This window comes from Cupressus sempervirens, chromosome 8 (assembly GCF_028749045.1).
Source record: "Cupressus sempervirens isolate cs-2001-9-10 chromosome 8, ASM2874904v1, whole genome shotgun sequence".
Classification (NCBI taxonomy): Eukaryota; Viridiplantae; Streptophyta; class Pinopsida; order Cupressales; family Cupressaceae; genus Cupressus; species Cupressus sempervirens.
Window position 1 is genome coordinate 74338002 of NC_143125.1, and position 14352 is coordinate 74352353.

Genomic DNA, 14352 nt, shown 5'->3' on the forward strand with positions numbered 1-14352 from the left:
TTTTGGAGGTGCAATAGTAGCGATTCAAAAAAAATATTAAGAGCAATTTTTAAATAACGATATCTCCCTCATATGGACTCCTTTTTTAGAGCATTTTTTGTTTTGTTTTGGGGTAGAATTTCATGATCTACACATTGGTACAAATGGTTTGAGATCTTTGTTCCTAAATTTTTTTGCAACATACAAATTCAAATTTTTGCCGCTTAAAATGCTTAGTATAGGCTCATTTGGACTCCAAATCAGGTTTCATTTTTTTTGAACATGCATTTTTTTGTCTACTTTCTAGATCTATAATCATATTATAGGTTATGTGGATAGAAATACTACTTTCATAAATAGGCCCTAAATTGGCATGTGGCTATCGCACTAAGTGCCAAATCATACATTAGGGGAGGTTCTTTGATTTGTTTACATTTTGGGAGGTTCATTGATTGATCTCATGGAGTCTTGTTAGATATGTCAATATGCTATTAGACCATAGTTGACAACAAGGAACTATCACAAATTGAGTGCTTTGATACTTGATCATCTAAGAGACCATCAAGAATTGCTTCCTTATCTCTATTCATTGCCACCACATTTCAATTGGACACATCTGGTGCACCTTCATTGCTTTCTGTATAATAGTATGAGTAAGGAATCTTTTGCTCCTCTTAGAATGGAAAGTTTTCCTTATGATATTTGGATGTCTATTTGGGAAGCATATGGAGATCCATGTGTTCCTCCATCTCCAAAAGACAGTCTACATCCAATTACTTCAGCTATGGTTTCTTCAACTCTAGATGAGATCACACCTCCAGATGCTCTTATTGCTCCTACTAATCTTGTTTCAGCCATATATTCTTCAGATTCAGTGCTATAGGACCCTTTATGTCTTCCTACTTTACCTTCATGTGATGACTTCCTTCCTGCCATTGCAGGCCTATTCATGGAGTTTCACATTGGAGATGTGGGAGACATCCTTGATGATATTCATCTTCTTTCATAAGTGGATTCTTCATCTATTGCCACAATGACAGATTCATATACTTCAACACATTAGGGTACACTTTGTCTTCTAGTTCCAGCCTCAAGTGATGACTTTTTGACTGACATTTTAGGTTTGTTCATGGAGTCACACATAGCCAATTTGAGAGATTTCTTTGATGATATACTGCTTCTCTTTGATGAGGACAATCCTTCTACAATTGTTGCGAGGGGTCACTCTGACCCTAATTGTACATTCTCTACATGATCAGTCTTTATAGGCTAATGTGATTGTGGATCCTTATGTACAACAATTGTAGGAGATCTCTTTATCATTTGAGGATATTGTTGGTTCTTTGAGATAGGTTCTATATGCATCCTTGTTTTATATGCACTTCTTCTTAGCAGTTTTGGAAGGAGCCACCATCAATATCAACATAGGGACACTTGAACAAGTTTTAGAGATACCTTTCATCATCGAGATTCCTTCCACACATAGGGGAAGCATCTCACAAGTACCACTGCCATTGTTTCTTCCAAAGGGGGTGAACATCATTCAACATTCATGGACCAACTTCTTCCTTAGAACAACACTCACTAGTTGGAATTCTTCATTTGTGGGGGGTGGGGGGGACTACCTTGTCTCTCTTCCTCTTCTTTCTTATGGGGGGGACATTTTCCTCTTATGAGTTTTTGTTCTTCTCATTCTTCACTATCATATATATTGGATGTATGTCATAATGATGGGCTCTTGATTACTCCATCCATCCATGTATCTTGTTTTTCATCTCTCTTTTCGGGGGAGGGTTTTTTCCATGAGGTTTCCCCTTTTTCTCCACTTTATGAGAGATTCCATTTCATTATGTACATGGGTACCTAACATGGCCTATTAGCCTAGACCCATTGTGCATTTCATTCTAGTTTTCATAAGCTTAAGGGCATTCCCCTAAGTTTCACTTAAGGTAGGGTGTTAGTGTAAATAAGTATTTACTATTTACACTTATAGTTTAAATTTACTTAGGTTAATGCATTATTTTATTATTTTATTATTTATTTTGTGAGACACTTAGGACTTTGCACACCTTTTTGAGTTGTCATGTTGACAACATAGAAGTACGCAACTCTAATTCAACACATGAAGTCTACAACATTGGAGTTTGCATCATTCACTAAGTTGTCATGTTGACAACACAGTTATTTGGACTCCCTTTTTAATGCATGTTGTCTACAACATAAATTTGCGTGTTACACCCTTGTAGGCTTATCCTCTCATCATCACACTTACTTATGTGCCTAATGGAGGATAACCCATATTTGGTGGACATGTGCCTAGTTGTATGACTTATCATGATGCTAATTTCTAGGCATTCTAGATGCATCTCAGAGGCCTTTATATACAGGCACTCCTAGTGTACTTTAATGCATATTGAATTGGATACATCATTATTCTGATTATACTCCTTTCTGGTCTATAGTTGTGCTATGTTTGAGTTCTTAGTTCTTGGGTGAATTTTTCCCTAAGGCAAATTCTTACAAAGACCTTTTGGAGAGAGGCAGTCAATACGATAGTATATACACTGAACAAAGTATGGATTAGGAAAGGTATGGAGAAAACACCTTATGAGTTATAATTTTGTCACTCACCATCAGTCAAATATTTCAGGATATTTGGAAGCAAATGATACATCAAAAGAGATGATGATATCGGTAAGTTTGATCCAAGAAGCGAGAAGGTATGTTTCTTGGTTATTCATTGAAGAGTAAAGCTTACCGATGTCTCAACTATAGAACAAAAACTATAGTAGAGTGTGCAAATGTAAAAATAGATGAAAATTTTAGGAAAAGATGATGGACTATAACTTTGATGGAGATGATTATTCTAGGATAACCAATATAAGAAATGAATTATTTCTCAAGACTAACAATGACTTGCAGAATAATGTGCAAATAAAGGAAGTAAGGGAAGAATAGAGCACGGTACCTGAAATAAGAATTAAAGTAGTAACTCCTACCCCAAATAAGAATGTAATGAGAAATCATCCTGTTGATCAAATAATAGGAAGTAAAGAAAAAGGAGTAATGACAAGAAGTAGAATCAATGAAGAACTATGCCTAATATCTCAAGTTGAACAAAAAAGTGTAGATGAAGCAATGAAGGATGATCACTGGTTGAAAGCAATAGAAGAAGAACTTCAATAGATAATAAAAATTGACACATGGGAATTGGTTCCTAGACCCAAGGACAAAAATGTGATTGGTACAAAATGGGTATTTAGAAATAAAATGAATGAACAAGGAGAAGTAATAAGAAACAAAGCAAGACTAGTATGCAAAGGTTACTCTCAACAAGAAGGAATATGAGGAAATATATTCAAATGTAGCAAGAATGGAAGCTTCTTAGCATATGTAGTGAATAAAAATTTCAAAGTATATTAGATGGATGTTAAGTCAACATTCTTGAATGGAGAACTTGAAAAAAAAAGTCTATATAGAGCAGCCAAAAGGATTTCCTTTGATAGAAGAGAAGGATATGGTTTGCAAATTAAAGAAAGCCTTGTATGGATTAAAGCAAGAACCTAGAACTTGGTATGAAAGGTCGGATAAATACTTAGCAAAACTTGGATATGCTAAAGGAACAACAAATAGTAACTTGTACTTGAAAGAAATAGAAGATGGTTTGTTGATAATTATTGTATTTGTTGATGATATCATTTTTGGAGGAAATGATGAAGATAGTAACATGTTCTCAAAAGATATGAAGAATGAGTTTGAGATGAGCATGATAGGGGAAATGAAATTTTTCTTAGGATTGAAAATTGTTCAAAACAAAGAAGGAATCTTTATTTCTCAGACAAAGTATTTAAAAGATTTGTTAAAGAGATTTGGTCTAGAATACTATAAACCTGTTGGAACTCCTATGATAACACATACTGTTGAAAAAAAGAAGTACAAATGTATGATTGGAGGATTGCAGTATCTGACCCATAGTAGACCTAATATAGCTGATGTAGTTGGACTTGTGGCAAGATTTTAGGCTGGTCTTAAAGAATATCACTATGCAACAATAAAAAGGATATTCAGATATCTAAAAGGAACATCTAATTATGGCATTTGGTATGAAAGAAGTAATGAATTTACTCTTTGCACTTATACTAATGCTGATTGGGCCAGAGATAGGGATTACAAAAATGCACCAGTGGAGGCACATTTTTTCTTGGTGGAAGATTGGTTTCTTGGCTCTGTAAGAAGCAAGATCACACCTCACAAAGCACTACAGAGGCAGAATATGTTGCATCAATGAACAATTGTAATCAAGTCATATGGATGAAGTAGATGATGAAGGAAATTGGAATTACATTCAAAGAACCTGGTATCATTTATTGTGATAATACAAGTACAATTAACATGTCTAAGAATCTTGTTTTGCATTCTAAGACTAAGCACATCTCTATAAAGTATCATCTGCTAAAAGAGAAAGTTACAAAAGAAAAAGATCAGACTGGAGTACATTAACACTAAGGAATAGATTGCAGAAATTTTCACAAAGGCCTTACCAAAGGATAGATTTGAGTACCTAAGAAGCATGCTTGGGGTTATGCCCCTACCTAGCTCAGAATAGAAAATGCAAAAGTGCATTAGTCCAGGGTAAATAGCACCATTGTTAGACTGGATTGAATGCTGATGCTTCCTCAATGGGGGAGTATCTGTGATGAACAAAGTTATTCAAGGACTCTTGGTAATTGGTAATTGGTATGCATAACTATCTTTAGACACTTGTTTTGTTTATAGAAGTTGTAAAGCAATAGATTGGCTTGTGGTTGTGCTAATAGATTATTGTATGTTCAAAAAAATTGAACCATTTGTGTACTATCTTTGACATTGATGTCAATAGGGGAGAAGTATGGCATGAAAAATATTGTACTATGGGGGAGAAGTGTTGCAATAGAGATTTGCATGAAGCAAAATTTGATTGATGAAGAAACTTTTTGGTACTCTTGGAACTAGATATTTTTCATCTATGTTGTCATCAATGCCAAAGGGGGAGATTGTTATCATGAATATTGATGCTATGAGGGAGTATTATAGAACATTGTTATGATGTATCTATAACTATGTCTTTCATTGATGAAAACATAGTAATGAGTTTGTAAAAGACTAATAGAGCAGTAGACTATGATTTTTGTATTTAGGACAATACATTACTTATCTGCTTATGCGTAGTTACCAGCACATACTGCACTATCTATTTGTCACTTGGGCAAGTGCGTAGAACTTGAATTGACAATTTATGGAAGATATGGTTGATATATAGAGAACCACATGGAAACAGAGCACTAGGAAAGCAGTTCCTATTGCATGATTGATACACCTCATTGTAATTGATATAAAGAGTTTTACATTTGACTGGAGGTAGTATACTTACCGCTAATGACATCAGAGAGTGCACATGTATGGAATTCACACATGTGAATTTTTTTGTATAACTATGAGCCAGTAGCATTAATTAAATATGTATTTCATTTAATTAACGTATGATGATAAAGTGTGAAGTTGACTCAAGGATTTAATATTGAGTGTGGTATAAAGGAAAGATGTTTTTCGAGTTTTAGACATCATCATTGAGATCGTTGAGTAGAGAAGAGTTTTGAATTCAGTAGCAGAAGAGCAGAGTGTTTTGCTAATGTAAGTGACCTTAAGGGTTATTGTTGATAGTTACAGAATTCCATACCTGATTACATGATTTGAAGGTGAAGAAGTATGACATACTAGACAAGAGGAAGAAGTAAAAGATTGTTACACATTTATTATTCTGAAAGGAATATTACTGGGGTCAATCGGATAGTGGGTTTGTTGATCAGATCCTGAAGTTGTTTGACAATGGGTTCAACTGCCTTCTACAACTCCTAACAAAGTTGGAATCTCGTAATAGTGATTCAAAGTCTCCTTATGGGGCCTCTTGTTCTAAGTGTTGTAATAGACTCCTAATAGGGTCCATCCTCTAACAAGGAATATTCATATTAATACATCATTTTGTGGGCATCATTCCCACCAGTATTTTTTATTTGATCAAGGGTTTCCCTGGTCAACATATCTTGTGTAATTGTGTGTATGCATCTCTTTATGGTTGTTGTTTACTTTGATTGAATGGTTGAAATTTCTTAAGAGGATAAATGTTTTAGATTGTTATATAACTAATTCATAGCTCAACCGTCCTTCATAGCTCCCTTCCACTTCTATAGAAAGGGATGCCACCTCAATAGGGTAAATAGGGAGGGATAATTTTTTTAGAGAAGATTGACACCAAAACCACCCCACCTTCTAAGTACTAGCATTAGTAGAGGCCATGTCCAATCCACTAGTAGCTACACTTGCAAAGTATACCATACTCTAAATAGATGGCATATCCACTTCCTAGGATTAGAGTGTCAAAGAAGCATAAGAGAACCCTCATGCCAAAGGGCCTCCAAAACATGCCACAGGGGAAAAATGAGGAGATTGACCTCTATAAAAGTCTCTAGGAGCAAAATTAAAGGATATCTCAAAGTCCACCAAATAAAATAAACTAAAAAGCCTGTGACTCTAAAATGGGGAAGAACCTTGGGAACTATTTTCTTAACAAAACACAACTAAGAGCCAATGAGTTCCCTTTTAAATCACTAACATTCACCTAGCATACAAAAAGACAACCAAGGAAAAATGAGCTCTCAAGAAGATATGGGCATAAAACTTTGATATCCTCAAGGAACTAAAAACACTGAGATCACCATGGGTCTTCTAATTCGTTGAAGTAGAAATAGAAGGGAAAAAATCCCACCAAAATGTTCCCACCTAGCAACACATAGAAAAATTAACTAGAGGAGAGACCCAATCAAGAAGGGGTCTGGGCCTCAAACACATTAGGCCCATAAAGGTTCCAAAGCCTAAAGAGAGGGCACAAGGAGCGATGAGCCCAAAAAATCCAATCAAAATAAAACCATGTTGCTTCTGAGAAAAGCAAGCCCATCCATAACATGCCCCCAAGAGGCATACATAGTGATGCAAACCAGGTTTTTGAACCCAAAAAGCATAGTGGGTATCAACAACAAAGAAGCTTAGTTGCCCAGCAAAGCCATCAAACCTACCCAAGCCAAACCTCCCATTAGGAGATTAAGGAGGAAGATAATGGTTGCACCCAAAAAATATCTCACCCATGAAAGCAACATGGACCCAAACTATCTTATCACATGAAGCAATCAAAAAATCAAAAATGGATGCAACACCCCCAAGGGAAATGTGCCCTAAAAATTTCCCCTTCCTCCATCTGGGTTATCCTCTTTCAAATCCACATTTTTATCTTCTTCACTTGAATCCCCAACTCTAGAAACCCTAAGCACTCCACTCTTGCCACAGTCCATATGAAATAGAAAATGTTAACCTAGATAAGAATCTCATTTTTGTGTGTGTGATTGTCGGTCATTTTTAAAGTGGCAATAAAGGTCTTTCTAGTGTTGTATTTGATACATCAATTAGAATCAGTAGCCTACTAAAAATACTTGCATTATAATCTTCCACAATCGTGTTATTTAGAGAGTGGTAAAAGTAGTTATGTATTGCACATTGTCTACCAAAAATATAAAATTATATAGCAATTTGTCAAGGTTAGAACCTTTTGTCTAAGGGGCTTAAAATATAATTCAACCAACTAGATTTTTTTATTTAATTTGAGTTCCACATAAACACCTTAATGCTATAAGGGATGCATCAAATTTCATATTCAAACATGACCAAAAATAATATAACTTTGAGCTTCTAACTTCCTTCAAATATATTGAATGTGTTGAACACATCCCAAGAATGACAGGGGGAAGGTGCATTGGTCTTGGACATAAAATCAAACTTTTTAATTCCCATTTCAAGATCAATTAAGTTTTATCAACCTAATATCAAATAAAGATAAAATAATAAACTGCATACACATGAGTGCCAATATTTTATGTGGAAAACCAAAGGAGGGAAAATCCATAGAGAGACCCAATCCACACAAGGTGAAGAGAAATATTACAACAAATCTTTTAGGCTCAAGGCCAAGGTAGATTTTCACTTCTTGTTTTACTTGTAGACTAAGGCACACAGCCTTAGATCAAAATACAAAGGACTTGTAGGCTAAAGCCCACTTCCTATGAGCAAGATACAAATCTTCCTAGAAGGGTTCATTGTCTTCTAACAAGATATATGAGTATATTATGAATCAATATGAACAATAATTCAATACATAGTATCTAGTAATTATACAAGAAGGAATCCACCCTTAAATCACCATCTCAAGAACCTTTGTTAAAAACATTATCCATACATTTGGTGCGTCAAACACTAATTTTTTGAATGATATGATTATGAAGCCATATTGTCAAATTGATCTTCACATTTAGTTTTACAAAATGTTCACATAATCCATTCCACACACTCTTCCACTTGATCTAGACAACACGTTGAAAAGATCTTCAATAAACATAATTCCAATCAAGTTAACCACCAAAATAAAATTGTGGTGATTGTGGTCCACTTTAGGATATAAAAGGAACCTAAAGACATCAAAAGCCATGTTTTTAAATAGCTCTCAATAGTTCACATGCAAAAATACATCCTCTAAAGTTGACATCAAATATAATTACATGTGGATAAAAAATACAACACATAATGTTGAGATGGTGAAGCCCAACGGTTCCCTTGGGTTTTCCCTCCAATTATCTTAACTCTTTAGATGATCATCTTATGTGCTTTATCTAGTGTTATTGCATCCATTGTAAATTCATCTTTTGAATAATAAAATTCATCTGCTCTTAGTGTGGATGTAGCCACAAGTTGTGATCAACCATGATAAATTTGTGTGTGTTTATTGTCTTCTCTTTTGTCTAATTATTTTTTATTTTCATTTCACACTTTCATTACACTTCACAATTGGTATTAGAGCTTGGAATAGTTGCTAAAATCAATTTTGGTAGTTTAATTTCCAGAATCATGGAAGATTTGAGAGTGTAGAAATTTTTTGGGTAGAACTACAGCCTGTAGAAAGTACATATGCATTCTTTGTTGGTTGAGTAAGACTTGTCAATTGCAATTGGAGGAAAAACTAAGAAATTAGCTATAATGTCAAATGAATATTGGGAAAAGATTGATGAGAAGGTGATGGCATCTATTTTTATTTTGCTTCTCAAAACATTTTGTTCAATATATCGAACAAAAATACAACAAATGAAATTTGGGATAAACTTCAAAACATGTACGAGATGAAATCATCTACGAATATATCTTTTTATTATGAAGAAGCTCTACAAGTTGAAAATGAAGGAATGAACTGTGATTTCAAATCACATAAATGAGTTTAACACCTTATTATGTCAAGAAACCTTTGTTGGTATGACTCAAGATGACAAATCTAAAGCTATCACCTTGTTGTATTCCTTACCTAATGTATTTGGGATGTCGTAGTTATAGTAGTTAGGACTTCAAATTTTGCAAAGAGCAAGCTAATCTATGATGAAGTTGTTACCACTTTACTTAGTGATAATATGAGAAGAATCTCAACAAAGAGTCTTCATCTAGCTATGCTCTAACAATGGTTCTCACACAAACTAGAGGAAGAATTCATCATAGAGGCAGAAATAATAACAACCATAGATCACAATTAACTAGAAGATCACAGTCTTGGGGTAGACAAGACAATTGTTGGTTTTGTGGAAAGGTTGGTCACATACAGTATGTGTTTTTTAACTTGCATCCTTTTGAATTGCTTAATTTAAAGTAGTAATAAATTTAATAATTTTTAGTATAAGATAGTACGTTGTCTTCTTTTAATTTAGTAAAATTTCTTTCTATTTTGTTATTAGTATTGACTTATATATCCTTCTTGCATAATATATATGATGGTAGTAAAATATTCATTCACAAATATTTGCATATTTTCCTATTTCTAGGGTGACAACGACCAAATAAACATTTTTGTTACTTCGATGACAACAAATTAATTTTCGAGACTTAAAGTAATATAATGAATACTATAACTCACAAGGATCATTATAATCTCAAATAAAATGACACAACACAATAAAATTATGCAAGTATTGTATGCATACAAATAAATTCTTATCAAAATAAATAATATCAAGCCACAATCTCATCAATCAAGCATCTCATTACTCTTGTAGGATAATGATTTTCACTACAACAATGTCCCTTCAATTGGCTCTTCAACCATAACATGCACTTAACTCCTCCCACTCCCTATGCAAATATCTCCTTCCTCTTCCTTGTACCTATGATGCACACACACTATCTATTTAGTAGTGTTCTATGTCTTCTTCAACACCTCTTGTGGCCTCCTCCTTCCCATGTACAAGACTCCTCCTATGTAACCTATCTCTCTTCTTTATTTAGTAAGTCCATCCATGTTGCACTATCCCCTTTCTAGATTGTAGTTCATAACTATTTTAAAACACAAACTGATGTTTGATTTCATCCCTTCCTCTCATCTCCCTTTGAAGTCAAGTGTCTCTCTATAAACCCCCTTTCCTTCTGCCCTTTATGTTAGTTATCTCCCTTGAAAAAATAATTTATTCTCCTCATTATTTCTAGTGTGTTTCTTTACTCTCTTTTCCACATTGTTTTTGTTCTAATCTTCAAAACCGTTCTTGTAGCTACCTCCCCATCCTTTCTAGAAAATATTGTAAATTATTTGGTATTATGTTAACCCATATGTTTGATTGATATATCTAAAAAGAAAAATAATGGTGAAGGGATTTTTAGCAAATACAAAAACAAGAAAATTATAGTGTATTAGTAAAAAATTTTAAAATGATCTAACAATTGTAGATTGTGGAATCACCTTGTATATTTTCCCCTTAATATGGATTGTTGATATCAAAAGTCGGTTGATTGTGTTCAAAGAGGTAATTCCTTCAATGTAATAACATTGATTACTTTTTTTGTGTGTGTCAGTCAATTATTAAATCATTAATCATTGAACTCCCAAATTCATTTCCCCCTAAAGATTCTTGAAAAATCATATACAATAAGGCTTCTACTCTATCATAACTTTGAACATGAACTAGGATAGATTTCAACAATATAATTTTTTAATTAAAAAACATGATCTTCCCATAAAAAGAGATCAATATTATAAGATATATAGAGTCTAACTATGATCCAAATAGTTAACAACTTAAGAATATCTTTCCTTAAAGCTTCAACACTTCTACAAGACACATCTTGACTTTAAGGGTGTGATCATCCAATATATAGGCAGTGCTAAGTTTCAATTATCTTATAGTGTGTGGTCCATACTTGTTTGTAGAGAAACTATTTATCATATTTCTCAAATGCATTGTGTTTGTCATATTTGTTCATTGGAATCTAAGGTCGAGAATCATTTTGTTTCTTGTAGGGCCACTTTTCTTTTTACCATGTTTCTTCTTCAAGATATAATAAGAAGTGATCGTGTGATAGACTTATAGTCATGACAAGATTCGTAAGACATAAAAAATAATGGGTTTTTTCGATACATTTTCTTCAATGCCCATGTTCTACCATTTTTTGATATTGAAAGCAACATAACAAGGGCGTTCTCCCTTAGTACAAATCCTAATTAAGGGAAAACAAAAAAACCGTCTAGTCCAAGAGCTAGTTCATGCATTCCATTCCAACACAATCCATTCCACACATACTCTTCCACTTGATCTAGAAAACATGTTTAAAAGATCTTCTATAAACATAGTTCCAATCAAGTTAACCACCAAAATAAAATTGTGGTGATTGTGGTCCACTTTAGGAGATAAAAAGGACCTAAAGGCATCAAAAGCCATGTTTTTAAGTAGCTCTCAATAGTTCACACACAACAATATATCCTCTAAAGTTGACATCAAATATAATTACATGTAGATAAAAAAATACATCACATAATGTTGAGATGGTGAAGACCAACGATTACCTTGTGTTTTCCCTCCAATTGCCTTGACTCTTTAGCTAATCATCTTATGTACTTTATTTATGCTATTGCATCCATTGTAAATTCATCATTTCAATAATAAAAATTTTCTACTCTTAGTGTGGACGTAGCCACAAGTTGTGATGAACCATGATAAATCTGTGTGTGTTTATTGTCTTCTCTTTTGTTTTATTGCTCTGTATTTTCATTTCACACTCTCATTACACTTCACAATCTGTATTAGAGCTTGGCGCAATTGTTGAAATCAATTTTGGTGGTTTAATTTCCAAAATCATGGAAGATTTGAGAGTGCAAAAATTTATCAGGTAGAATTACAACTTGTGGAAAATACATATGCATTCTTTGTTGGTTAAGCAAGACTTGTCAATTGCAATTGGAGAAAAAACTAAGAAATTAGCTACAATGTCAAATGAAGATTGAGAAAAGATTGATGAGAAGGCGATGAAATCAATTTTTCTTTTGCTATCTCAAAGCGTTGTGTTCAATGTATCGAACAAAAATACAACGAATGAAGTTTGGGATAAAATTCAAAACATGTATGAGATGACATCATTTGCAAATAGTTTTTTTTGTTATGAAGAAGGTCTACAAGTTGAAAATGAAGGAAGGGACTGTGATGTCAAAACACATAAATGAGTTGAACACCTTATTGTGTCAAGCAACCTTTGTTGGCATGACTCAAGATGACAAATCTAAATCTATTACCATGTTGTGTTCCTTGCCTAATGTAGTTGGTCCTAGTTATAATAGTTAGCACTTCAAATTGTGCAAAGAGCAAGTTGGTCTATGATGAAGTTGTGACCACTTTACTTAGTGAGAGTATGAGAAGAAGCTCAACAAAGAGTCTTCATCTTGTGATGCTCTAACAATGGTTAGCACACAAACTAGAGAGTTAGAAACAATAACAACCATAGATCACAATCAACTAGAAGATCGCAGTCTTGAGGTAGACAAGGTAGTTGCTAGTTTTGTGGAAAGGCTGGTCATATCAAGAAGGACTATCAAAAGTATAAGAAGGCACAAAAAAAAGGTTTTGGACAGTGAAGCAAATGTCATGCATGATAAGAATGATGGTATTTTGGTTCTTGCTTGATTTTGGGGCTTTTTTTCATGCATCTTCTTGCATGAAAGCCTTCACAAATTATCAAGAAGATAAGTTTGGGAATGTATATTTGGGCAATAACAATGCTTGTGAAATTATTGGGGAGGGTGATATTCTTTTATCATTAGAAGGAGGTGTTCAATGGTTGTTTAAAGATGTTAGAAATGTTACCAAGTTGAAAAGGAATATGATTTCGTTAGTCAGTCATGACCCAAGATTTTCATTACAAGATTATTTTTTACTTTTTTTAAAGTAAAAAATATTGTGAGGGATTTTTCTATTCAATTTGTGAGATGGTTTTTAAATTTTTTTTAATATATACATTGTAAATAAGATTAAATAATTCTTATAATTTTAATTTATATAAATATTTAAAAAGAGAAAAATAATTTATATAATTTTATATCTATCTATTTTTATAACTTTTATAAGCGAGATTTCTAAAATTAAATTTATTTTCTATAATTGTTATAATTTTGATTTTTAGACTCAATGAATTAGAATTAAGTTCTAATATAATTTATAAACTTAACAAGAAGTGTGAAGACTGAAGAAAAGAAGACTATTACAAGATTATGACTATACAATATATGTTTGAAGTACATTAAATTAGTAAAAATTTCTTTCGTGAATAATTTAGAAAGATAATCTAGAAAATAATATAAAAGATAAAATAATAAAATATAGCATAAACATTAAATAAATTCACTCAAATAAAAATTATTTTAATTTCAAACAATAAATATTCATTTTAATTAAACAAAGAAATGTGTTGTTTCTGAATTCATTTAAATTAAATATAAAAGGATAAATAGTTTTATCAAATTATGTAAATAAAATAATTGAATTAAATTAAAAATAGTTATGTACAGAATTTAGGCATCTTAAATAAAATGTCCCTGAATAGTAATATCAAGTCAAAACCTTCTTAACAAGTTGGTATTTAAATATATAGATTTTTAAGATATTATATTGGATAAGATAATGTTTAGCATAATACAACAAGTCTTCTAAGGATTGAGTGAAGATTTAGATGTAATTTTATATATTTAATGGTTATTAATAATTTATGATTGATTTTTATAGTTTTTTTTTCTATTTTTCAAATAAAACAATCTTATTTAAGATTCATAAATTTAATTTCATATATATAACATCATTCTAGTCTTATAAGAAATAATAATTGATTTCATTAGTTTTAGTTTAAAAATAAAATTATTAAATAATATTGATAGCAAAAAAATTATTATTATTTTTAGATAAATAAGATTAAAAATATTTTGATAAATTTATAAAAATTTAG